This window comes from Oryctolagus cuniculus, chromosome 4, assembly GCF_051225735.1.
Source record: "Oryctolagus cuniculus isolate XC-2025 breed Fujian yellow rabbit chromosome 4, ASM5122573v1, whole genome shotgun sequence".
NCBI classification, from domain to species: domain Eukaryota; kingdom Metazoa; phylum Chordata; class Mammalia; order Lagomorpha; family Leporidae; genus Oryctolagus; species Oryctolagus cuniculus.
In genome coordinates this window covers 133949304-133977294 of record NC_142870.1, presented here as the reverse complement: position 1 = coordinate 133977294, position 27991 = coordinate 133949304, and the positions used below count along the sequence as shown (strand labels likewise).

At 39.5% G+C, this 27991-nt stretch overlaps 2 long non-coding RNA genes across 11 annotated transcripts in view; one reads left to right on the top strand and one right to left on the bottom strand.

Annotated features, from left to right (window-relative positions):
• LOC103350411 (uncharacterized) overlaps nucleotides 1-27991 on the top strand; it is a 335035-nt gene that overhangs the window by 249838 nt on the left and 57206 nt on the right. For 5 of the 8 annotated variants that reach the window (XR_011388163.2, XR_016232712.1, XR_016232717.1 and 2 more), the window contains 2 exons: nucleotides 7951-8093; nucleotides 8726-8833. This is a non-coding gene — a long non-coding RNA (uncharacterized LOC103350411). Of the gene's footprint in view, nucleotides 1-7825; nucleotides 8094-8725; nucleotides 8834-27991 lie in introns of all 8 variants that reach the window. The other 3 variants (XR_016232714.1, XR_016232713.1, XR_016232716.1) reach the window with 1 other exon arrangement.
• LOC149127122 (uncharacterized) lies at nucleotides 187-13644 on the bottom strand. 3 transcript variants are annotated; one of them, XR_016232720.1, is made up of 4 exons: nucleotides 13241-13644; nucleotides 12476-12556; nucleotides 7900-7991; nucleotides 187-1061 (listed from the first exon to the last, which is right to left on the bottom strand). It is a non-coding gene; the product is annotated as an uncharacterized LOC149127122 (long non-coding RNA). The 3 variants fall into 3 exon arrangements; XR_016232719.1 differs by lacking the exon at nucleotides 7900-7991 and having other exon boundaries at nucleotides 190-1061; nucleotides 13241-13632; XR_016232721.1 differs by lacking the exons at nucleotides 187-1061; nucleotides 7900-7991 and adding an exon at nucleotides 7010-7195 and having other exon boundaries at nucleotides 13241-13634.

Here is a 27991-nt window from a genome sequence, read left to right as displayed (position 1 = left end):
ATTACAAATAATAAGCAACTATTGCTCAGATGTCTTAGCTCTCAAGTCAGGATTATGGTAAGAAATCTAATGGCATAGTTCACAAATCTATAGAAAAGACAAAAATTTCATTATGGTATGATAGTGTTAAGAACTAATTTTTTAGTGACTAAAATATGATGAATTTATGGGTCTGCAAATATTTTGTCTAAAATTCATTTATTTTAGTGTTTGGAAAAGCTGGCTTCATATTGATACTCAGCAGAATTCACATTTACTTTATATCACCTGTCATAGTTATTCAAATGTTAAAAAGCAAAGTCAATGTTGGAAAAGACATTAAAGGTCAGTTTACAAATGGGCAAAATGAGATATGAGTTAAAGTAAATGTACATCTGATTTCTTTTATAGATCTTGAGTTTTAGAGTAAGGAAGGATTTTTTAAATGAGCTCAAATGAAGACTTCAATTTAAGAATGAAGGAATTGAAGACAAAAGAGGTTCTAGAATTTTCCCAAAATCATACAGCTAGCTAGTCAGCAATCCCAGGACTAGAATCTGAGTTCTATACTCTCATTTCACCTAATCTCTCAGTCTTTCTTCCATTTCACCTAATCTCTCAGTCACATTAAAATTAATATAATGTCTACTAGAAAGGTGACACTGGATGGAAAAGTAGCAATTGTGCTAGATACTCGCTATGTATTTGTTACTTGTCAAAACACCTGAAACTGTTCTCATACACCAACTTATGGTACAAAAACCAGAAAGAAGTCCACAAGATAAAATTCTGTGGAAATTACTAGAAAATTTAAAAATTAGATTACTTGTACTTTTCTTGAGTCTGTCACTTTCCTTGTTACTACTGAGAAACGATTCATACAAGTTGTGATTCATACAAGTGGTGATTCATACAAGTTGATTGTGGGGGCAGGAAAGTAGTTTCAGGGAATGTATTTCTGGGATGTAGTCAGGCAGTGATGGGGAGGCACGGCCTAGGGCTAGGACTAGAGATGAGAGTGGTTAAACATCCAGCGTTGGTCACAGAAGGCTGTCCAGAGAATGGGACTCTTCAGAAAACACCTTGAAAGATAAATATGAAATCATGATGTAAACAAGCAATATAGAGGAAGGCATCGTAATGGAAACCCACTGTATTCTCTAGCCTGTAGAATATTCTCTGTATATTGAATATGTAACATGCGTTCACACATCAGTGGGACTTTCTCATGCTTCTCCTTCTAGCTAAAATAAACTTGTTCCTTTGTCCTTTAAATCCTAATGGGGGAGACATTTTAGTTCTTCAGCTTTCTTGGACATTTCCTTTTGCTTCAGACAAAATTAAATGCTTTCAAATCTACTACACATCACGTTTGATTCTAAATTGCAACAGTAATAAATACTCATTTAGAAAATAAGCATTCAGTATGGTCCCACCAGAGAACATCATGTTGTTTTAGTATCTTTTTTTCTTATTTACAATGCACACATAAGGGACTATATAATACTATGCACACATTATACATAGTTATAGGTATTAAAATGTTACTATTTACACATTTTTCACCCTTCTTTGTTCTTTCACTATCACATTGTGAGAATTTGCTGTTAGAATAATGTCTTCTCTATTTTAGTAGCCCATTAAATCCTGTTAGAGTTTAACAGATGTGGGTTGTAGAAAGAAAACTGGAGGTGGTGGGGAAGACAGATTGGAGGGGAACTAGTTATTACAGTGTCCCAGGCAAGAGCTGATAAAGGCAGGATAGAGCAATGGCAGTAGGAAGCAGAAATGGGGAAAGGCTTGGCAGTGTCAAATGTGCTGGAGAGAGGTTGAGGGGTGAGGGTGTGAAAGGGGCTCCTAAGTGTGACAGTTAGTAAATTGTTAGTGATGTCTGTGAAGAGGGTTCAGGAGAAGGAGAGGATGCTGATTTGTATTCACTAAACTATTGAAGGTGACTTGGTTCTACTTACTGAGCATTTGTTACTTGTTGAAACAACTTTAATTCATTCTTGCATACTGATACATGGTGCAAAGATCAGAAAGAGGACCACAAAATAAAGCTCTGTGAAAATTGTGAGCAAGAGGTCCACATGGACAAGCAACTGACAGATGAGAATTTATGTGCTGCAATATTGGTCCCAACCCCAAGAATTTTGGCAAAAGGGTAGGAGGTGCATAGGAAAGTCTCTCAAGAAGACAGGAATCAAAGGAATATTTGTTGTGGTTGCAGCTTAAGGAAACCATAAACACATTTGTGTTCAAACTGGGAGAATCTAAGGGAGAGAAAAACAATTGGAGATACAAAGGAGATAGAGAGTATTTTACAGAACACCCCAAAGACATAGGAGAGATAGAACACAGAAGAAATTTCCCTGTTTGAAATCCTAATTTAATTCATCAAGTCCATTCAATTTTGAAATTGAATGTATGGAAAGAGTGTTTGTCATTGGGAAATTTTTATTGCATTGTGAATAAGGGTTATGTGATTTTGTTGAGGATAGTCTCCCCTTTCTGTGAGTTGAAGCTCACGTTTATGGAGTTCTCCAATTAAAGGGTTGCCATAAATCAATCCTTAAAATAACCCTATAATGTAGGCCCTGTCACTACCAGTTTATAGGTGAGAAAACTGAGGCTTAGACTAGAAAGTGTAAATTACATATCTAATGCCATACAGCTGTTAAAAGATAGAGTCTGGATTGAAATTCTGACAATTTAATGCTGGACCATAGATTCCTACACTCTTTCCTATGTTTTAAACATGCTCATGAAGAGGAGTATGGACGAATATTTACTCAGTATTGACTGCTAGCACTGGCTGGGGGGATTTGGCATGCTGTATTAGTTTTGTCTGAGCTTTGTAGTATTGCTTCAATTGTTTTAAAAAAGCATAATTCCTTTTGTAAAATAAAATAAAAGTCATTATTCTAAAATATTAATTCAATGAGGGGATTATACTTGATGATTAGCAATTCCCTTTCAGCTCTATTTTGTCATGCCCAGTGTGCTATCTATTATAAATTGTAATGCTGAGCTTCAGACTCAGCCCTGATTTTTGTCCCACGATGGTGGTTTGGTTTGCAGTATCTGAAATCTAATTGTCTACCTCTAAATTTCAGTCCTACTTCTTACACCTTTGATAAGTGACTTAAACTCTCTAACCCACAGTTTCATCAAATTCAGAAGAATGATACCCAAATGAAACCATTAAGTTTTGAAAATTCAATGTGGTAAACCACTGAGTTTAACAGAATGTCTTGAAATCTTAAAGTCTCAACATTTCCCTAGGTTATTTCCATTATCCTGCCTCCAGATCGTTGCAGTAGATTTCTTGGGGAATCCATCATTGAGTATGGACTCTTGCTCCTCCCCATATTGTACTACAGAATACTTAAGAGCAAGGCCAGTTTTTATTGTGTTTTTATTTGCTGGAATTAACAAAGCACTGAAACTGCTTTAGGGCTCAGTATATACTAAGCACTGAGAGAGTGAGTACTTTCAGAATCAAATATAACTGAAGGTAGAAATAAAACATTTGATAGAAACAGTGGTGTATAAATATTCACCCAGGGAAGCATGAAAAGTAAGGGTAGAAGAAAGAATGAGGTAGAGAGCTAATAGGTGACTACCTCTGATCGTGTAGTATGACTCATTTTCCTATCCTATGTGGTACATGAATAAGAGATACACCTAAAAATATATAATGAGAAGTAGTTTATTATATTATTCAAACTTTACTTACTGCTTATGTTATGTAATCAATATAAACTTTTAGAATAGATAACAGAGTATTAATATTAACACAACAAGCATTACTAAGAGAAGATAAACCTAACAGCCTTATCTTTCAAGGCAGAATGTATAAATATTCATAAAATAAGAAAACAGAAAAGCATTTTATGTGGATTCACTACACATTAAAGTGCTTAAGTCTAGAGGGTTAAAGTGGGGTAGTAAAGGATATTTTTTGCACATTATTTAATTTTTTCCTTAGTTTTCAAAATTATTTGTCAATACATACATAATTTTTATGACAGAGAATTTGCAGAACAACTAAGTTGATTGTGGCAAAATAGAAGTCATAGCATGTTTTAGCATTAAATTCCATTCTTCAGAGTTCTCATTCAGGTGCATCAAAGATTTTTGCCAGGTGCTCTTTTTTTTTTAGAACAACTTGGCTTTTTTTCATTTTTTAGGAGAATTATCACTTTAGATTTCATTTGAATAAAATTTTTTTAAAGATTTATTTATTTATTTGAAAGTCAGAGTTACAGAGTGAGAGGCAGAGACAGAGAGATCTTCCATCTACTGGTTCACTTGCCAAATGGCCACAACAGCCAGGGCTGGCCAAAGCCAAAGACTGGAACTCCATCCAGGTTTCCCACATGGGTGTGGGAGTCATCATCTGGATGCTGTTTCCAAGGTGCATTAGTAGGAAGCTGGATCAGAAGTGGAGCCTATATGGAATGCCTGCATTGTAAAGGGCAACTTAACCACTGTGACCCAACACACGCCTCCATTAGAGGTTTTATTAATGCTTTCTCCTTTTCTGTCCTTTATGCCCTCACTCCCTCCTCCTTTCCTTCTCTGCCTCTTCCTCCTTCCCTCCATTCCTCCATTCATTCCTTTCCACCCTCTCTCCCTTCCACCCCGCCTTCCTTCATTGCTTCCTTTTAAAAAAGATATGCATTCGAACTTTGATTCTACCTCTAATCAACAAAGCTACCTGGATAGTTTATTTAATTATCTAGTTCTCATTTGCTAATTTTCCCTGCTGAAATGACTTTTCCTTTCACTCAGAAATTCTCACTTCTGGAGGCTTGTATTAGTTTCTGTTGTTGCTGTAACAAATGACCACAGACAACACAAAGTCACTATCTTACAATTTTGCAAAGAAGTCTGAAATGAGTCTCACTGGGCTAAGATGAGGAGTCATCAAGGTTCTGTTCCTTTCGGAGATGCTAGGAGAGATCTGTGTTTTGCTTTGATTTGGTTTGGTTTGCTTTTTCCAGCTTTCCTGTTTCAGGAATAGATAGGCTCCCTCCTATCTCAAAGGTCATCAGTTTCATCACTATGACCTCCGCTTCTGTGGGCACAGTTCCTTTTCTGATTCTGCCCTCCTTCCTGCCTCTTTGACCTGTAAGGACCTTCGTGAATGTACCAGGCCCATCCACATATTCTAGATTAATCCCCTATCTCAGCTTCCTCAACTCAGTGACATCTACAAAGTGCACATATTCACGCAGGACATGGTTAGGACGTGGTCATTTTTGATGGGAAGGTGGGGGGATTAACTGCCTGATGTCGGACCAGAAAGAATTCTCTATTCCTGTTCCAGCACCACCTCCAGGGAAAAATATCACTTTTATGAAAATTCTTCACATGAGTGTTTTCTTTCTGCATTTACTTGTATAATGACTTTCTCTCTAAAGATGTTGAAATGTAAGGGTTCTATTAGAATGCTTGAACACTAATTAACAGGGACACTTGTTCTTATCTCATTTGACTTTCATAGGTTTTGTCCATCAAAAAACTACACTGTGGAAATGATGATCTTTTTTCCTACTGCAGCATCTTACTTTTATTACGGATGTATGGCTTCACACCAACCAAAAGTTAGATGTTACAATTATTTATGCAAATCTCAGTTTGCTTTTGTGCTGCAGACTGTACAAATAAAGCTGCAAAAATTGATTACACATCACTGACAGCAGAAGGGGCATACGGTTTCATCAATGAAAAAAACTGAGTCACATAACAGCTCAATAGTTGTGTACAGCCTCATGAGAATGACAATCAAAACCAAGTCATAATGATATGAATATTTATTGGGTACCTCAACTTGACTTGGTAATTTTAATAATCTGTAAAAAAGCATAAAGGGAAGCATTTCTGCTTTTACTAAGTATTCCTTTTTTAAATACATTGTATTCTTAGTGGAATTTTGAGTGCCCTTGTATTGGCTTTCATGTTTTGGGTTTTATTATGTTACACTCATTTGATTTAGTAGTAAAAATGAATAAACATTAGTTTTAAAAAATTGATACTCATAAACACATTTTTTGTACCTGACTCTAGTCCTTTATTATCTTATCTGTTATGGTAAATTAAGCTAAGGAATAGATAGAAATGAAAAAAGTGTGTAGAAAAGCATGTCTTAACCAGTTAACACCTTGAAAAATCTATTCATCAAAATAATTGTCTAATATTTTGTTACCAAAACTGAAAAGAATAGAAATAGGAGTAACTTTCAAATCGTTATAGGGTATTGTTACAGTATAGTCTGCTATAGATCAGAAATTTCCCTTTGAAAATATCTGAACAGATAAGCTCAATAAGTGTAACTAGGTTAAATTTTTCTATTAAATGTCAAAAGCCTTCAGGTTTTTTAAACTTTAGGTATATATATAAATGACACACTTCATACAAATAAGGACTTGAAAAGAAGAAATAGGGAAATGTAAGTGATATGAGTGCTTCATGTAATCACATAAAATTAAAATATTTAAAGTCAAAGGTAAAGAATTATAAGTAAATCCTAGAAATGCAAAATGAGAGTGGGTACTTTTTTTTAATCTCACATCACAACTCAATGAAAAATCATAAATTTAGTAACTATTTAAAAATTTTCAATATATGGAATAAGAATCAAAAATGACCTTAAGGGTAGTGCTGTGGCACAGCCATCTGTAGAATCAGTATCCCAGTCCTGGCTGCTCCACCTCCAATCCAGCTACCTGCTGATGTGCCTATGAAAGCAGCAGCAGACGACCCAAGTCCTTGGGCCCTTGCATCCATCTGGTAGACCCAGAAGAAGCTCCTGGCTCCTGGCTTTGGCCTGGCCCAGCCCCAGACCTTGTGGCCATTTGGGGAGTGAACCAGTGATTGGAAGATCTCTAAGTCTCTCCTCTCTCTCTGTAACTCAGACTTTCAGATAAATAAATAAGTCTTTAAAATATGACCTGAAAAATTAGTAGTATATCATTTTTATTTTATTTTTTTAAAGATTTATTTTATTTATTTGAAAGAATTAGAGAGAGAGGTAGAGACAGAGAGGGAGGTCTTCCATCTGCTGGTTCACTCCCCAGACGGCTACAATGACTGGAGCTGTGCCGATCTGAAGCCAGGAGCCAGCTGCTTCTTCCAGGTCTCCCACACAGGTGTAGGGGCCCAAGGACTTGGGCCATCTTCTACTGCTTTCCCAGGCCATAGCAGAGAGCTGGATAGGAAGAGGAGCAGCCAGGACTAGAACCAGCGCCCATATGGGATGCCAGCGCTTCAGGCCAGGGCTTTAACCCTTTGCACCACAGCGCCGGCCCCCACTCTTTTATTTGACAGGCAGAGTAGATAGTGAGAGAGAGAGAGAGAAAGGTCTTCCTTTTGCCGTTGGTTCACCCTCCAATGACCGCCATGGCCGGCACGCTGCAGCCGGCGCACTGCGCTGATCCGATGGCAGGAGCCAGGTACTTATCCTGGTCTCCCATGGGGTGCGGGGCCCAAGCACTTGGGCCATCTTCCACTGCACTCCTGGGCCGCAGCAGAGAGCTGGCCTGGAAGAGGGGCAACCGGGACAGAATCCGGCTCCCCGACCTGGACTAGAACCTGGTGTGCTGGCGCCGCAAGGTGGAGGATTAGCCTTTTGAGCCACGGCACCGGCCCCCATTCTTATTTTTAATTCGCATTGACTAGATTTTCAAGCCGTCTAATCAATCTATTAAATTATAAGACAAAATATTCCTATGAGACAAAATTTTAGCAGAAATTTCTGATTCTGACCTCAAAATCTTCTGTTGATCTACTAAATGTTAGCAGACCAGCTTTCTGCCTCTCTTTTTCCCTTGTTTTCCAGTACAAAGTCATCTAAGAGTATTAAATCTCAGCTTTCAAGAGAAGGAAGGCACAGATGAGAAAGTATCTACTTACCAAAGCATTCTCTGTGAGTAACGAAACCACATGACTGTTCCTGTTCTGTAGGAGACAGAAACAATCTGCATCTTTTAACATGCTTGGATCATCTAAATGAATGAGGAAATACACAAAACTTCTGAATTCTGCAACTGTATATTCTGGTTGCCAAGAAGAAAATAATATAATATGAGGATTCTAAATTTATTTTGGTAAGTAATCTTAATGAGGCTATCTTGTTAATAATAAATAAAATGAGATGCAATATGAAAAAGTTATGATATTCAAAACGGTATTTGGTTGTTTAAATTGGGCTACAGTGTTTTGTTCTGAAGCTTGCTAGATAATGTGGCACTATGTCTTTTGAATTCCTTTTTAGTGAAGCACAGATTGGATACTTAAACACAAAGAATGCCTACAATACTCAGTTATATCATGTTTTCTTGACTCAGGGAATTTCTTTTTGGATATGATAATAGTGAGTACCATCAAACTATATACAAGATGAGATTAAGTGATGTCTTAGTGCTCAACATATGTTACAGTGTAATGTCCTGTTTTCAAATGAGAGTAATAGAACTTAGCAAAAACAATCAGTTCTAGATAAAACTAGGAAATTAACATTCCATATTTATTTTTTGGTGTTTGGATCTACATTGTGTTACTTATGAACTGGCATTTCTGGCCTTTCTGTATCAACCTTCTACAAAGTATTTGTGACAGCATATAGAAAACAAGATATAGTTTCCAAAGCATTGTTAATCTAAGCATAATTATTTGGGGATTTAAAGGCATTGTTCTTTACTATACACATCTCAACACTGCCACTCTTTGCATTCCTCAGGACTTTGAACTTTCTCAGTGAGCACTGATTATTCTGGAACAGGATAGGTCAAACTGGCCACAAGACAAAAGGCATCTTTGAATTATTCCAAAACTGCTGACCTGAAAAGTAAGACTTAAGATGAGCATTAAACTTTCTTCTCCTTAACTTTCTTCTCTACGTTTTTGTGTTATCCTTTCTACTTAAAAGTCTTTAATCTTATTTACTATTTATACTGCATTTTATGTTTTTTTAAAGATTATTTATTTATTTTGAAAGGCAGAGTTATGGGGCAGGGGAGAAAGAGAGAGAAAGACAGAGCGCGAGAGAGAGATCTTCAATCTCTGGTTCACTCCCCAAATAGTCACAATAGCCAAGGCTGGGCCAGGCCCAAGCCAACAGTCGGGAGCTTCTTCCTGGTCTCTGCTTTCCTAGGCCATTAGCAGGGAGAGGGATCAGAAGCTGAGCAGCTGGGACTTGAATAAGTGCCCATATGGAATCTGGTGTTGCAGGAGATGGCTTGACCCTCTATGCTACAACCCAGGTTCCTTTTACTGTATTTTAAATGTTTAAAAACACTTTATTTGAGGTTTAATTAAACTTTTAGTTGCTTTCAATTGAATTTTATTCAGTTACACATAATTTCATATTTTATGCCAAGTAAACATTAAACATTTAGTGATCCAAAAGCAATTGAGGAAGGGTCTATCATCATGATGGACCAATAAACTGTTTTGGTTAAAAATCTCCCCTTTATATGTCTGATAAAGTTGATTTGCATGTTTCTACTTATGCTAGTTGGACCAACATTTTCCTATCAGGTCAACATAGAAAACTGATTCGTCTTCTCAATTTTATTTTAAATTGTCATGCTATTTAACTTTATCCTAAAAAAACACTTTATCTTTTGTGCAAGATAAATAACTCATATTCTCACTTGTTTGTGAAAGCTTAAAAAGTTGATCTCATAGAAGAGAACAAAACAGTGGTTATGGGGTTGACATTGGGTCACAAAGGGCTAAGTCTCCACCTGTAGAACTGGGATCCCCTATGGATGCTGGTTTGAGTCCCAGCTGCTTCACTTCCAATTCAGCTCCCTGCTAATGCACCTGGGAAAGTAGCGGAAGATTGCCCAAGTCCTTAGGCCCCTGCACCCATGTGGGAGACCCAGAGGAGGCTTTGGTCTGGCCCACCTATGGCTGTAGCAGCCATTTCAGGGAGTGAATCAGCAGATGAAAGATCTCTCTCTTGTCTCTCTTTTTTCTCTCTCTCTCTCTGTCTCCCTCTCTCTCTCTTTGTGTAAATATTTCAAATTAATAAAAATAAATAAATCTTTTAAAAAAATAGTGGGGGCCCGTGCTGTGACACAACGGGTTAACGCCCTGGCCTGGTTCTAGTCCCGGCTGCTCCTCTGCCTAGCCATCTCTCTGCTATGGCCTGGGAAAGCAGTGGAAGATGGCCCAAGTCCTTGGGCCCCTGCACCCACATTGATAGACCTCGAAGAAGCTCCTGGTTCCTGGCTTCGGATCAGAGCAGCTCCAGCCATTGTGGCCATCTGGAGAGTGAACCAGTGGATGGAAGCACTCTCCCTCTCTCTGCCTCTCCTTCTCTCTCTGTGTAACTCTGACTTTCAAGTAAAACAAATAAAATCTTAAAAAAAAAAAAGTGGTTACCAGAGGCTGGGAAGGATAGGGGTTGGTGGTGGTGGGGACTCAAGATGAGACAGAACTTTTCTCTGAAGGGAAGAGAGAACTTGCACTTGGCTTATGGCTTTGTCCAAATACTGACAGAGAGTTTGTGGACTCAAAGACTTCCATAGCCCAGGCAGTTCATGTCTAGAGCCTCAGGTGGTCCCTGACATCATACATAGGAATGTTAATTGTTAAATTAACAACAGGGGTCACCTGCACTAACTCCCCACGGAAGCTCTCTGTCCTCAATGCGTTGTGTTATGAGAGTTAACTGTAAACCTAGTTTGCAAACAGTTTTGTGTGCGTGTGTGCGTGTGTGTGTGCAAATTGTTGAAATTTTTACTTAGTATAGAGTTGGTCTTCTGTGTACAAAGTTACTTGAAAATGAATCTGGCTGGCGCCGTGGCTCACTAGGCTAATCCTCTGCCTTGCGGCACCGGCACACTGGGTTCTAGTCCAGGTCGGGGCGCCGGATTCTGTCCCGGTTACCCCTCTTCCAGGCCAGCTCTCTGCTGTGGCCAGGGAGTGCAGTGGAGGATGGCCCAAGTACTTGGGCCCTGCACCCCATGGGAGACTAGGAGAAGCACCTGGCTCCTGCCATCGGATCAGAGCGGTGTGCTGGCTGCAGCGTGCCAGCCGCGGCGGCCATTGAAGGGTGAACCAACGGCAAAAGGAAGACCTTTCTCTCTGTCTCTCTCTCTCTCTGTCCACTCTGCCTGTCAAAAAATAAGTAAAAACAACAAAAAAAAGAAAATGAATCTTAATGACAAGGTGAGAGGAAGGAGGAGGGGGGTGGGAGTGTGGGTGGGAGGGCAGGTATGGTGGGAGGAATAACTATATTCCTAAAGTTGTACTTATGAAATTTGTTTTCCTTAAAAAATAAATTTAAAAAAATGAGACAGAGGTGCAGTTGTATAGGAGAAATAACTTCTAAAGTTCTGTTGTTCACAATAGTGTAATTGTTGACAATAATTATTATTATTTTTGTCAACAATTAATTGTATATTTTAAAATAGCTAGTAGAAAGGAATTTGTTCTCAACACAAAAAATAAACATTTGAAGTATTAAATATTTTAATCACCCTGATCTAATTATATTTTACATATAAATATTGATATCACACTCTATCCCATAAATATGTACAATTATTATGTAGTCATTAAGAATTTAAAAAATTAAAATAAAAAATCAACTGTATACCTGAAGACTGTTACATAAAACTGAAAATATAAATAAATCAATTGAAATCACTTATCTTTTCAAAACAGATATAATTTAAATAAAAGATCATATTATATTAGTTTTAAAAAATATTTATCCATATTAATTTTTACTGTACTTTAAAGTATTATTGACATCAATAGCTTATAGTTTTGTTTTGTTGATCCATTTGTTTTGTAGAGTAAGTTTCTGTTATTACATGTACTTTATAGACTATAACAAATAAAATTTTTTGTTTTATGTAATATAAGTAGAAAATTTAAATTGAATAAAGTAATTATACGTTATAAACATAAATTTCACAATCTTTAATTTGACACCAAGGAAAATAACAGTTAGTAGACAATAACACAATTTAATTCACAATTTACTCAATATTTGGACTGCATTAAATGGAATTAAGTGAAGCTGGTGCTGTGGCATAGCAGGTAAGGCCACCGCCTGCAGAGCCGGCATCCTGTATGGGTGCTGGTTCAGGTCTGGGCTGCTCGACTTCTCATCCAGCTCTCTGCTATGGCCTGGGAAAGTAGTGGAAGATGGCCCAGCTCCTTGGGGCCCTGCACCCGTGTGGGAGACCTGGGAGAAGCTCCTGGGTCCTGGCCTTGGATTGGCGCAGCTCTGGCCATTGAGGTCATCTGAGGAGTGGACCAGCGGATGGAAGACCTCTCTCTTTCTGCTTCTCCCTCTCTCTCTATGTAACTCTGACTTTTGAGTAAATAAATAAATCTTTAAAAAAAGAAATGGAATTAAGTTCCTAGAACCAGGAAGTTAATCCAGCTATATCCTAAATGCTGATATTACTCTGTTCACTCTTGGTTCCCACTAAGATATTGATATCACACTCCCATAAATACGTACAATTATAATGTAGTCATTAAGATACATGTAGAATCAATCTGGTGATGAAAATATTCTAGGCATCAGAGCAATGAAGGGCCCCTGGAAGAAAAGAAAAATAGTAGGTTCTGGGCTTATATATTAATTTTTATTAATTTAATTTAACAAATTAAAAAAAGGAATTTTACATTTCTCTATTCTCTCCAAATGGTAGGTTTAGAGCCAAAATGTCAGATTCCTAGATGTAAAATTGGTTTTAGGAATAAGCAACTTAAGCTGCATAAAGTCAGAACAAGGTGATCCTTTGCTTCCATGGAAGTCTGAGGAATAATTGACGGGAGGTATTTAACAAGCATTTTGGTGTTGATGAAGAGCCAAGTTAGATTACTTCTAAGGATTTTATGAAATTCTGCATTCTCTTTTTCTATATATAGATAAACCATGGAAAAAGTTCTTTACCTAAACTCATCCTAAGTATGTAAAGCACACATTAACTGTTAATTGTATCCCAATAATATTAATAATAGTAACAGTGAGAGAGATTGTTATTGATTTCAATTCACAGATGAATAAGCTGATGTAAAGTGAGATTCAGCAACGTGCTCAGTTACAGACATAGTGAGTTGCAGAACTGAGAATTTACCCAGGTGCATTTGATTCCTGGGCTTGAACTCTTAATGTGCACATTCTACAGCCCATTTATTTAAAAAAAGTTAAATAACCAATATGTCTTCAATCTATGGAGAATAATTTCTTTGCAAGATGGATACAACGACAATAGAGTACCTTCTTGTTGCTCCCCCTCTTCACGGAGGAACGACACAGGACCCTGTGCTGTTCTTTCGTCTGCTCGGCCCTCCCCGGGTTTGCTGCTGGTTCTTCCCGGGTTGGCTGCCGTCCCTCCACCTCCGTGGAAGGGCGGTTCCCCCTGCCACTTTCCCCACTTCCGCGGGGGAGCGGCACACCACCGGCCGGCTCTCTATGGGGCTGCTCAGATGTTCCTCAGGTGTTCCTGGTGCATGTTGTCTCTCTCCTCCTTTATAGTCCTCTTCCACCAATCCCAACTCTGCTACCCACACGCTGAGTACGCTGCTCTCCTCCAATCAGGAGCAGGTCCTGCTGTTTATTGGTTGAACTGGAGGCAGCTGTGTAGAAGCTGTTTCCTCCTCTCCCAGCGCCATATTGTGGGAGAGCAGATGCATAGAATAAGTCTTAATTCGAGTAACTTAGTCTAGTCTGAGTTGCTCCCCACACCTTCTGATAGTGAAATCAACAATAGTATTTTCTTCTGTAACTATATCTATATTGCCACTCTAATTTATTAAGGTTTTTATAGTCCCATGCTATTAGGTATTATATCATTTTTTAAACAGAACATTATTAGGTATCATATCATTTTTAAAGATTTACTTATTTGCTTGAAAGGCAGTTATACATAAAACACACACACACACACACACACACACACACATGCACTCTCACACAGAGATTTCCCACTCCCTAAATGGCTACAATGGTAGGGGCTGGGCCAAGAGAAAGTAGGGGCTGGTGCTGTGGCACAGCTGGTTATCTTCCTGGCCTGAAGTGCCGGCATCTCATATGGGTGCTGGTTCTAGTCCTGGCTGCTCCTCTTCCTATCCAGCTCTCTGGTATGGCCTGGGAAAGCAGTGGAAGATGACCCAAGTTCTTGGGCTCCTGCACCCATGTGGGAGACGCAGAGGCAGCTTCTGGCTCCTGGCTTCGGATCAGTGCAGCTCTGGCCATTGCGGCCATCTGGGAAGTGAACCAGTGGATGGAGGACCTCTCTCTCTGTTTCTACCTCTCTCTGTAATTCTTTCAAATAAATAAAATAAATCTTTAAAAAAAAAAGAGAAAGAGAGAAAGCCAGGGGCCAGAATTCCATCTGGGTGTCTGCATAGATGGCAGAAGTCCAAGCACTTGGGCTGTCTTCTGTTGCTTTTCCAGGCACAATAGCAGAGAGCTGGATTGGAAGCAAAGCAGCTTATATGGGTACTTTTATAGTATGCCAACATCTCAGTGGCAGCATAGCCCACTGTATCACAATGCTAACCCTGGGCATTATATCATTTAATTCTTTTTTTAAAGATTTATTTATTTATTTGAAAGACAGAGTTACAGAGAGAGAGAGAGATTGATCTTTCATCTACTAGTTTACTCCCCAACTGGCTGCAATGGCTGGGGTTCGGCTGGTCCGAAGCCAAGAACCAGAAGCTTCATGTATGTCCCCCACACATGGGTGCAGGTGCCCAAGCACTTGGACCATCTTCCACAGCTTTCCAAGGCACATCAGTAGAGAGCTGGATCAGTAGTGGAACAGCCAGGAGGCAATCAGGCACCCATGTAGGATGCCTGAGCCTCAGGTGGTGGTTTTACCCTCTATGTCACAGCACTGGCACCTCATTTAGTTCTTAAATCAACCTTCCTTGTAAGGTAGATATCATTAGCTCCATTTCACAAATGAAGACGCTGAAACCCAAGATCATAGTCTGAGAAATTTGAGATGCTGTTATACTTAGAAGCGTATCTTTTATCAATTCACTTTAATTAAATGTGTTACGGAAAATCATTTCCTATCTAGGAATTGTTTCAAATGCAAAATGTGACATATCTTTAAACCAGGATCATTAGTCACTGTTTTGTACTCATTTTAGCTGCCAGTTATAAATAAAGGGATTCCTATAGACCATGTGGAAGGGTTTGTCAATAAATTGATAACTGAAGTAATTACCAATCGTTGCTCTAGACACTGTGAAGAGTTTAACAATGATCCATAGAGTGAAGGAGCTTGTGCCTTAGCTTGGAAGTTAGAGAATACAGTAGCACAGTTAACAGAAGAGGAAGTAAAAGGACTGGTAATGGTAAAAGATTTCTCACAAGAGAGAAAGTATCATGGTAGACTGAAAGTCCTAGGAAAAACTTCATGTGATGTTTTCTGTGTGTAGGTTAGTGACTGATAAGATGAGTAGAGAGGATCAGATAGCATTTGAAATAGAAAGATAAGAATGGGGGCTGATGCTGTGGCACAGTGGGTAGAGCCACCACCTGCAGTGCTGGTTTGAGTCCTGGGTGCTGGTTTGACTCCTGGCTGCTCTACTTCCAATCCAGCTCTCTGCTATGCCCCGGGAAAGCAGTAGAAGATGCAGTAGTGCTTGGGCCCCGCACCTTCGTGGGAGACCCAGAAGAAGCTCATAGCTCCTGATTTCTGGCTTCCTAAAGGTCCAGCTCCAGCCCTTGCAATCATTTGTGTCGCTCCCCCTCTTCGTGGAGGAACGACACAGGACCCTGCGCTGTTCTTTCGTCTGCTCGGCCCTCCCCGGGTTTGCTGCTGGTCCTTCCCGGGTTGGCTGCTGGTCCTTCCACCTCCGTGGAAGGGCGGTTCCCCCTGCCACATTCCCCACTTCCGCGGGGGAGCGGCACACCGCCGGCCGGCTCTCTTGGGGGTTGCACAGGTGTTCCCCTTAGATGTTCCTCTTAGATGTTCCTGGTGCATGCCGTCTCTCTCCTCCTTTATAGTCCTCCTCTGCCAATCCCAACTTGGCTGCCCACACGCCGAGTACGCTGCTCTCCTCCAATCAGGAGCAAGTCCTACAGTTTATTGGCTGAACTGGAGGCAGCTGTGTAGAAGCTGTTTTCTTCTCTCCCAGCGCCATATTGTGGGAGAGCAGATGCATAGAATAAGTCTTAATTCCAGTAACTTAGTCTAGTCCGAGTTGCTCCCCACAATTTGGAGAGTGGACCAATGGATGGAAGACCTCTTTCTCTGTCTCTCCCTCTCTCTGTAATTCTGCATCTCAGATAAATAAATAAATCTTAAAAAAAAGAATGATAAGAATGAACACTGTGGTGAATATAATACTGTACTCTAAGCATTTTAAATTTTTTTACTTATTTATTTAAAAGCAAGACAGAGAGAGACAGAGACATGGAGAGATTTCCCATCTGCTGATTCACTTCCAAAATGGCTAAAACAATCAGCACTGGGCCAGCTTCAAGGCAGGAGCCAGGAACCCCACTTGAGTTTCCTACATGAGTATGGAGATCCAAGGGCTTCAGTCGTTGCCTACTGCTGCCCAGGATATCCATTAACAGAGAGCTGGGACAGAGCAGTACTGGGACATGGACCCAGGCATTCAGATATTGATGGAATGCATGCTTTCCACGTGGTAGCTTAATTGCTGTGCCAAACACCCACTGCCAAAGTGGTATTACGGTTACTTGATTTGTTACAAGTTTACATTTAGTTTTAGAAGTTATTCTTTTAAGATTTTCTTTAAGAAAATGTGCCTAGTTTAGATTCTAATTGTTATTGATAAAAAGTGATTGCCTGCAGGCTGGCCTCCCAGGAAAAAAGTTGGCCTTCTGTACAGCTCCATGCAATTTGACTACATGTCTATGCTCAAGTCAGTCAATCCTGGTGTTGCCATTTATAAACACGGCCCATGTCATTGACATTTTTCCCATCAGGGGTTAATCTCATGGTTCCAGCTCTTTGAATTTGACTGGATCCTTACTGCTTTTACCAGCAGATCAGAGCAGTCTTGACACCATGTGACTCACAAGGCTGAGTTACTCAAAGAGACTTGGTTTTGTCCTTACTCAGTGTATCATTCACTCTTGGACCTACCATATAAAAAATCTGTTTATCCTGAGACTACCACATTCCCTGTAGGGAGAAACCATGTTTTGGTATTCTTGGTTGACTTTCTAAGCAGTCTCATTCCTGCCTTTCACTTCCTTTGATAAATGACCAAAAATGTGAGTGAATTCATACCGGATCCTCCATAGCAGCTCCTTTGCCAGCTGAGTAGAATTCAAGATCCATCAATGCCACATTAAACGGAAGAATCACATAACTAAGTTCATGTTTCTATCCCATAAGATAATGTATTATGATAAAATAGTTGTTGAGACACTACATTTTGGAGCTCTTTGTTTTGCAGTAATAGATCACTAGAACATCTGGAAGATTGTAAGGCTTGGTCTCTCGCTCCCACTTCTAATGCCTGCCATCATGCTAGAGGAGCAGATTTTGCTTCCCTAGCCCGGAAGTTTGATACAGCAAATACACTAACTATTTCACACTGAACTGGGATACAATAGGCACAGCGGGGAACAGCCCCCTCTGCTCCTGCTCCTGTCTCTAATTTTTTTCCTCCTGGTGAATCTTGCCCAGCAGACATGGAGAGTGTGCTGCTCAATTACCAGCCCTCCTAGTTTGCACAACAGGTGGGTATTTCAGCATTCCATGAGGCACTATGGGACTACACTAGACAACCCAGAAGTAAATTAGAAACCAAACACTGGAGAAAAAGACACTCAAAGGCAGAGCACAGATCACACCTCACCATTGTTAATTTTCTGGGACAGCCTTGATGCTAAATTTTCTGTCTCTGCCACCAAAAATTGTTGAAACATCTTATAATTTCCTATATTTTTGGTGTCTAACTTATTTATCCCGGAATATCTTTCACTAGCAGAGGCATAAAACCTTTTGTCCAACTGTATGTCCTGGTTTTGTGTTCAGAAAAATAGGCCAATGTACTTTTAACTCAGAATTATAGAGCAACAAATTTGGCACCTATGATGAGAGTATAGAAGCTGAAGCCCTTTGGGACATTATAAAAGGAGAAAGAGGAATAAAAATTTGTCTCTGTATAAAGTTTATATTTAGTGGCTGTATTAGAATACTTCAAAAAGTTCATGGAAAAATGGAATTAAAAGCTATTACATATATTAATAATTCAAAATGGATTGAAGACCTAAATCTATGACCTAATACTATCAAATTATTAGAGAGCATTGGGGGAACCTTGCAAGATATTGTCATAGACAAAGACTTCATCGAAAAGACCCCAGAGATACAAGATTCACAAATGGGACTACATAAAATTGAGAAGCTTCTGTATGACAAAAGAAACAGGAAAGTGAAGAGGCAGCCGACAGAATGGGAGAAATAATTTTTAAACTAAGCAACTGATAAAGGATTAATAACCAGAATATATAAAGAGATCAAGAAACTCCACAATAGGGGCCGGTGCCGTGGCTCACTTGGTTAATCCTCCGCCTGCGGCACCGGCATCCTATATGGGCGCCGGGTTCTAGTCCTGGTTGCTCCTCTTCCAGTCCAGCTCCCTGCTGTGGCCTGAGAAGGCAAAGGAGGATGGCCCGAGTGCTTGGGAGACCAGGAGGAGCACCTGGCTCCTGGATTAAGATCGGCATAGCTCTGAACGTAGCGGCCATTTGGGGAGTGAACCAACGGAAGGAAGACCTTTCTCTCTCTCTCTCTCTCTCTGTCTCACTGCCTAACTCTATCTGTCAAAGAAAGAAAGAAAGAAAGAAAGAAAGAAAGAAAGAAACTCCATAACAACAAAACCAACAACTCAGTTAAGAAATGGGCAAAGGACTTAAAACAGACATTTTTCAAGAGGAAATCCAAATGACCACAGATACATGAAAATATGTTCAGGATCACTAGCTGTCAGAGAAATGCAAATCAAAAACACAATGAGGTTTCACCTCACCTCAGTTAGAATGGCTCATACACAGAAATCAACAAACAACAAAGGCTGGTGAGGATGTGGGGGAAAAGGTATCCTAACCCACTGTTGGTGGGAATGTAAACTGATAAAACCACTATGGCAAGGGCCTGCACTGTGGCACAGGAAGTTAATCTTCTGCCTGCGGCTCCGGCATCCCATATGAGCGCCAGATTCCAGTCCCGGTTGCTCCTCTTCCAATCCAGCTCTCTGCTATGGCCTGGGAAACCAGTAGAAGATGGCCCAAGTGCTTGGGTCCCTGCATCCGTGTGGGAGACCAGGAAGAAGCATCTAGCTCCTGGCTTCGGATCAGCGCAGCTCAGGCCATTGCGGCCATCTGGGGAGTGAACCAACAGAAGGAAAACTTTTCTCTTTGTCTCTCTCCCTCTCTCTCTCTTTCTCACTGTCTGTAACTCTACCTCTCACATAAATAAATAAAATCTTGGGCTGGTGCTGTGGTGCAGTGGGTTAAAGCCCTGGCCTGAAGCGCCGGCATCCCATGTGGGTGCTGGTTCTAGTCCCGGTTGCTCCACTTCCAATCCAGCTCTTCGCTATGGCCTGAAAAACAGTAGAAGATGGCCCAGGTCCTTAGGCCCCTGAAACTGAGTGGGAGACCTGGAATAAGCTCCTGGCTCCTGGCTTCAGATCGGTGCAGCTCCGGCTGTTGTGGCCATGTGGGAGTGAACAGTGGATGGAAGACTCTCTCTGTATCTACCTCTCTCTGTAACTCTGTCTTTCAAATAAAATAAATCTAAAAAAAAAAAGAAAAAAATTTAAAAATCTTAAAATATGGAATACAGTTTGGAGATACCTTAGAAATTTGAATACAGTGCTACCATATGACCCAGTCATCCCACTCCTGTGAATTACTCAAGGGAATTGAAATCAGCAATTAAAGGTGATATCTGTACCCCCATATTTATTGCAGCTCAATTCACAATAGCTAAAACATGGACTCAACCTAAATGCCCATTAACAGAAGACTCAATAAAGAAATTATGGGATATGTACTCCAAGGAATACTACACAGCAGGTAAAAGAGAAATCCAGTCATTTGCAGCAAAATGGATGGCTCTAAAAACATCATACTTAGTGAAATAAGCCAGCACCAAAGGGACAAATACCATATGCTCTGATCTGTGATAAATAACAGAGCACCTAAAAGGACACCTGAAAATGTGAAGCTGACACTTTGAAAAGCAATGACTTGAACAGCCCTTCTCATGACTGTTGAGGAACAGTTCTATTTTTCTTATCTTTTCTTTTCTTTTTTTCTTAATACCATTGATTGAATTCTTCACCTAACATAGAATTAATCATATATGTATAAAGTCAATTGAAAAAATAGCTCTTGGTGAAAAAATAACAGTGGGAATAAGAGAGGGAAGGGGAAGTTTGTAACTGTAAAGATCTATTGTGCTGCATAAATGCCTACAGACTTAATTCTAAGTGTACAGTTTAAAAACGTGCCATGGGACCCCAAATTCCATTAAGCTAAGTGGTAAAAATTCCATCTTAAGTGTTAAAGTGGCCATATATATAGAATTAAGTGTTAAAGGGATCATATAAATAAAATCAAGTGTCTGATAATACCAATATATAAAAATAAAAAGAAGAGAATATTCCAACATGGGAAGCAGTCCACATGATAGACTCATAGAATGGCAATCACTTTAAACAGCACTCAGACCTAAGAATCAGTCCTTAAGGCATTCTGGTCTTGGTGAAAATCCCATGAGAGTATTTCAGGCATGGAAAGCCAAGATACTGTGGCAAAAGAAAAAAATTCCTACATGATGGGTCTCTGTGAATGAGACTCCTGTGGAAAGAAGGGGCCATCAAAGAAGGAGGCTTTTTTTCTGTGAAAGGAGGAGAGAACTTCCACTTTGCCTATAGCCTTGCCTAAATACTGACAGAGACTGTGGACTCAAAAGGCTTCCATTGCCCAGACAACTCATGGCAAGAGCCTCGGGTGATCACTGATGTCATACAAAAGAGTGTTAATTGTTAAATTAACAGCAGGAGTCACTGTGCACTTACTTCTCATGCAGGACTTCTGTCCTAAATGAGTCGCACTATGAGATTTAACTGTAAAACTTGTTCTCAGGTTTTTATATTTGTGTGTATGTATGTGTGCAAATAGTTGAAATCTTGATTTAGTATGTAATTGGTCTTCTCTGTATAAAGTTAATTGAAAATGAATCGTAATGAAGAAAGGGACTGGGAATGGGAAAGAGTAGAGGAAGGAGGGAAGGGAGTGGGTGTGAGAGGTGGGCATGGTGGGAAGAATCACTGTGTTCCTAAAGATGTGCTCAGAAATTTACACTCATTAAATAAAAGGTTTCTAAAACAACAACAAAATATATTACATGTTTTTTAATAATTTAGTCTAGTTTTTCTAAATATATGCTTTTTATATATTATTTATATCTATTTTAATAAATGATGTATTTATTTAAATATTAGTTATATCTAGTTTAATAATTTAATCTAGTTTAAAAATGTATATTTTTAATTAATTTATTTATTTGAAAGGCAATGTTACAGACAGAGAAAGAGAGAGGCAGAGAGAGGGGCCTTCCATCTTCTGGTTCACTCCCCAAATGGCCACAATGGCTGGAACTGAGCCAATCTGAAAACCAGGACGCAGGAGTTTCTTTCAGGTTTCTCACTTGGGTGCAGGAGCCCAAGCACTTGAACCATCTTTCACTGCTTTCCCAGGCCATTAGCAGATAGCTGGATTGGAAGAGGAGTAGTGGGGACACCAACCTGCACCCATATGGGATGCTGGAGCTGCAGGTGGAGGCTTAACCCACTAATCCACAGTGCCAGCCCCTGGTCTAGTTTTTTAATAGTTGGGGTCATTACTATAAGTCAATCTGGTAGATGTACATTTCTCTATTTTTTTTGTGGATTTTTAAAAATATTTTTAGTATCATAAGAAAAGAAACCTTTCATTTCAGAAAGCAGCTATTGAAATTCTTCGGCCTAGGTTAGTTTTTTGTCCTTATCCCTGGGAGACTTACTAGATTTTAAAAATTACAATAGGGCAAAGTTCATTGTTGTCACGTAAACTGTACCTTTGTATTCTGCCAGATTAGGAGTGACAAGAAAGTCATATAATCCCACAACACTGTAACTTCGCCGGATTCTGACCATTCTGCAAGGTGATTATGAAGGCTAACAGGGCATGGACAATCTCACCAGAGGTTACAAAGCGGGGTTTTATGTTTGTCTGTTTAATGATATGCAAGAAGTAAAAGACATTTTGATCAGTAGAAACAATATTTGTCAACTAAGTGCTGTTCTACTCTTCCAGGATGTAAATGTCATCTAAGTAATTCCAACATTATTGGCATTTATAATTAAACATTTTTAAATGCTGTAGTCCCCATATTTCTAATTAAACATGCAATTATACCACAGAATAAATTTTGCTACCATGTTACCCTCCTGACTTTCCTCTGACTCATTATTATATTTTTCTTGAACTTGTTTTAATTAGTTCATACATTGGATTACCCTGTTGATTACTCTAATAGGATATGTCTGTATCCTTTCCTATTGAAAAAGATGCTGGGGGAAGGGCATGTTTAGCCTAGCAGCAAAGATGCTAACATTCCATACTTGAATGTGCCTAAATTTGATACCCAGCTCCTTACTCCAACTTCCTGTTAATGCATACCCTGGGGGGCGGCAGGTGATGACTGAAGTAAGTGGGTCCCTGCCACCATGTGGGAAACCTGGCTTTAGTTCCCAGCTCCCAGTTTTGATGTGACCCAGTCCTAGCCATTGTAGACATTTGGGAAATGAACCAGTAGATGGGCGTACATTCTCTTGCTCTCTGCTTTCCAAATAAACACACTTTTTTTTTTAAGAATTCCAGGGAGTGCATGTGTAGCCAATTGTGTCCCATATCAGAGTTTTTGGATTCAATTCCTGGTTCTAGCTTCTGACGCCAGTTTCTTGTCAGTGCAGATCCTGGTGGGCAGCTGTGATGTCCCAAGTAATTATGTTTTTTCCAACCATTTGGGAGATCTGAATTGAGTAACTCATTCTTAACTCTGGTCCTAGCCCAGCTGGGGCATTGTAGACATTTGGGTGTGATGAAACCAAAGATGGGGCCATGTTTTCTCTGTCTCTCAAACACAATGAAATAAAATACAAATGCCATTATGCTTAAACAGGTAAGACTAGCCTTAGATAAAATGTTAATATCACTACTGGAGAAACCACCTGACCACACAGTAACCAAATTTTATAAGTCCTTGAAAAATGTTTATTTTGAAAGGAACATATTTCTTTCTTTCTTTTTTTTTTTTTTTTTTTTTTTTTTTTTTTTTTTTTTTTGATAGGCAGAGTAGACGGTGAGAGAGACAGACAGAGAGAAAGGTCTTCCTTTTCCATTGGTTCACCCCCCAGTGGCTGCTGCAGCTTGCACGCTGCGGCCAGTGCACTGCGCTGATCCAAAGCCAGGAGCCAGGTGCTTCTCCTGGTCTCCCATGTGGGTGCAGAGCCCAAGGACCTGGGCCATCCTCCACTGCATTCCTGGGTCACAGCAGAGAGCTGGACAGGAAAAGGAGTGACCGGGACAGATTCTGGCACCCCAACCAGGACTAGAACCTGGTGTGCTGGTGCCGCAGGCAGAGGATTAGCCTATTGAGCCTCGGCGCCAGCCAGGAAAATATTTCTTAAGAGAGATGGCTACCTTAGCGAATGGGAAGTGGTATTAGAAGAGTGCAAATATTTAAACATAATGGGTGATTTGTACAAAGAACGAGTCAAGTAACTGGGTCTGCTTAAAGGAAGAAAGGGAAAGCTAATTAAGTGAGTTACATAGTTGCCAACTTTACTGATTGAAAATGACACCAAAGAGATTGAATAAAAATTTACATTGATCAAGTGTAAATAGTTTGAAGATTTCTCTGCGTTTTCTGTTTCTGATAGAAAAAAGAAAAATATACCTGGAAACTTAGCAGGTGGTAAGGGTGCCTCAGAATTAGGAAGCCAGCCTCCCTCCTTTTTGAAAAAGAATTTTCTTTCTATCTATCTATCTACTTACCTACCTACCTACCTACCTATCTCTTTATTTCAAAGGCACAGTGATAGATGGAGAGACACACAGAGATCTTCTTTCCATTGTTTCACTTCCCAAATAGCCACAACAGCCAGGAACCGGAAACTTCTTCCAGGTCTGTCATGTGGGTGGCAGAGACCCAGGGAGCCCTCTGGCACTTTGATATGGGATGCCAGCTTTGCAAGCAAGGCTTAACCTGCTGCACCACTTTGCAGGCTCCCAAAACCAGCTCTGTTTAAGGGCTTGACTGTTTACTTAAAGTTAAAGATTAAGAAAGTTAAGGTTTCAGTGATGCTGAATTTTAGTGATTCTAAATTACAGAAAAATTTAGAAGAGAGTAGTCTGAGGACTATTTGTCCATAGTTGTGGACAAGAATAGGTGATAGGATATGTCAACTCCCCAAGGCTCCATTTTGAAAGCAAAGGCCTAGAAAGAATGGAAATGAGTCCAACATTTAGTTAGGTAGCAATTGTTAATTAGTAATAGTCTAGTTTAAAATTATTTGAACAATTTAAACTATTTTAGTTTAAACCTATAAGCAAGGGTTTGTATAGTTTTAACTCTTGACTGTGTGACTTAAACACATCACAATATACATGACATAGTAGAGAACATGTGAGACTACAATTGCAAAGCCTATGTAGAATTTCTAATTCTATTTCTTACTAGTTGTGTGGCTTATGAGGAATATGATTTGCTATTTTTAGAAATGAATATGCACAATGGACATAAAATGATAACCTTTATATATTTTTATTGTATTATTGAGTTAAAACACTAGAAAGGAAAATAGCTGTTGGAGTATAGACTTTGTTTTACAGTCTTATCTATTCATGCTGGAAAATGATGGGGCAAGTCATTCACATTTTTGAGCATAGACTGTGTACCAGGAACAGTACTAGGCACTTGATTACTCAATTTCTGAACATTTCTGTAAGATGGTTATTCTGTCCCTATTTTATAGACAAAACTGAGCTTCAGAGAAGTAATTTGTTCAAGTTTGTGTGCTAATCATGTACAGTTTGAGTCAAACACATATCAGGATGTCCTCCAAGATCATGTTCATTCTGTTCTATTTGCTTCCTAAGGAAACTGTACGGCTTCATAGTATACCAGTATACTATATGGTATAACAGTATAACACATAACTGATGTGTCTTGGAATTGTAGGCACATGGCCTTGGAGTAAACACTGATTGTTGGTCACTGAGGGAAAAATCTGCATATTGATATGTAATTACACTCTATGCAGTGGCATTCAATTCCTCTAGCATTTTCATTCTCAGAAGTTTCAGGGGCTACCTGCAATCCCTAAATAGTTGATAGTCTTTAAGCATCAGTTTAAATTTGAATTGTGTTAATTCTTCAAGATTTGCATTTTCACTATTATTTCTGATAATGTTAGAAATTTTACAAAGCTAAATGTGTCCGGAGATATCCAAAGTATACTGTGTGCCTGTTGCTATGCATCCTTTCTTTTGAATCTGGTGGTGATCTATGTGGAGATGTCTAAGTATATTGAATCGTCCGTTGCCACATTTGTACATGCAGTAAGTGGTAGAGCTTGGATGTCTGAAGCCAAAACCTTTCTTCCTGGGTACCATGCTGCTCTGTCAAGCTCATGAGGGGCAGTCAGTCTCTCTTTTCAGCATGATCACTAATACAATATTTAAAAAAGTGGGAACATTTTAGGGAAGAAAACTTCATATTTACTTAATATTGACACACAAATGGTCCCAGAAAGTACATACATACACTCCACAATATTTAAGGAAAGAACTGATGATCCATATGACTTCTAAAATCCACTTCATAAAACAATTTCCACGACAGATTGAATGCAACTTAAATATTTCCATTTCCACATGAGGTATACATTTTCTGAAGCCATAACCTAAATCCAGCTTCTGTTTCAGTGAACAAAAGAATGCCATACTTGAGCAGCTACAGTATCAAACGTGTGGGTAAGAGATGATCATTTCTGCTGCCCTATTTAGAATAATGCTTCGGGTATGTGTATGTGTGTTGGGGCGGGGCTGTCATTTCTGACTTCAAAGTTCTGCATAATTTCTGAATTTTTTCTCCAAAGTTTGGCTTTAGAAACACAGCCATTCTCCAAGAAGGAAATGAAGTACATTTTTGGTTACTATTTTAATGGAACATCTGGTATTTTTTGACAGCATACATTGCTGACGATGATTTTCAAGAGGATTGAAGGCAGAGTCTTGATGGAGGATAAGTCTTTCTTGCTTATATCATTCTCTGTGTGTCAAATACAAATCCCAAATTTTACTTGCTATCTACAGTGACACCTGAATGTATAATATTCACAACTATGAGATTTTAGAGATTTCAGCTATGCAAAATGTCAAGATGCAAAAGCAGACCAGTACTTGAGCAATTATAACATACTGTTCTGTTCAATTGATCTATATACATTTAGAAAAAGCTACTCACTAAAAACTCATCTTTTTTCTGTTCTTTGGATATTCAATATAATTGAAAGAGACATAGCTAATTCCAATTCTCGAAGCGTAAGTGTATTCCCACAAGAGCCGATCTTTCCTCAGCAGACTGATTTAGATTATAAAATGAAAAAGATAACAACTGAATGAATCCTCAAACCTTGCACTTCAAGAATCAGAGCCAGGAGCCCCTGAGGGTTGCCAGGCAATTTTGAGGCTGTGGAAACTCTCTGAACAGCTGTTTGGTAGTGGTCTCCACAGAGCTCGTTAGCACAGCTCCTGGTCTGGACCATGTTCACTGGATCCCTCTACTGTCGCCACCACACTCCCTCTTATCATGTCCCTGCATTATCACTTGCCCCTCTCCCCACCTTGCTCTGTTAGCACTTCTCCTCCCCCGAGGAAGGAAATCTCCCTCCGCCTCTTCCCCCTCCCTCTGACTCATTCTTCCAGTCTCTCCCTCTTTTCCTCTCGTCCCTATCTGGTCTCTTTCCCTTTCTTCCTTCTCTTGGGGCTTTTTCTCCCAGACCAGATGTGTAGGTCCTGCCCCCCACCCCCCGAGCAAGTGCTGTTCTTCACTGTTTGAATCCCTGTGATAGAAGAAGCTGTCTGAGTATATGAAATCAGATGCAGATGTAGCTTCTTCTTTCGGAAAGAGGTAACAAACAGAACTGGTTAAGAACACAGGCTTTAAGATGCGTCTAGAACTAGGTGTAAATCTCATTTCTGACATGCTGTGGTATGTAGCACATGTTACTTCATCTCCCTGAGCTGCCAGTCACACTTCTGTTAAGTGGGCATAGTAGTATCTTCCTGAAGGGAGGTTTAGGAGATATGGAAAGCATTGTTATAAATGCACTTTACACAATGCTTAAAATAGACCAGCAGGCAGTAAAAAGTGGTTCCTGTTATTTATAAATGACATCTGCTGAGCATACAGGACCAATCTCAAGTCTTAGATTTACCAAATTCTCTGTAAGTCTTCTCTCTTTATCCATCCATATCATCCTGTCCACCCCAAAGGATCTTCATTCATTTATTCATTTGTTCATTAAGGGCCTACTTAGGTCCACAAATTGAACTGGAAACCACTGGAAACCACACTTTCCTTACTAAGGAGGAAAAATTTGATGGAAGAAGTAGGTGCATCCTGTACAAAACTGATTCCTGATTCTCTAACTTTCATTTGGTCAGTTTTGCCCTGTAATAGTCCTCATTTTGTTTAATAAAAAAAGTGGGGATACATATTGTACTTTCACTCTATCTAACCACACTTGTAATATGATCTTTCTAGAATTTTTTAACTATTTATGTATTTATTTATTTGAAAGGCAGAATAACAGAGAGGCAGAGAGAGAGAGAGCGAGAGAGAGAGAGAGCTTCCAGTTGCTTGTTCATTCCCCAGATGGCTGCAACAGCCGGAGCTGTGCCAATCTG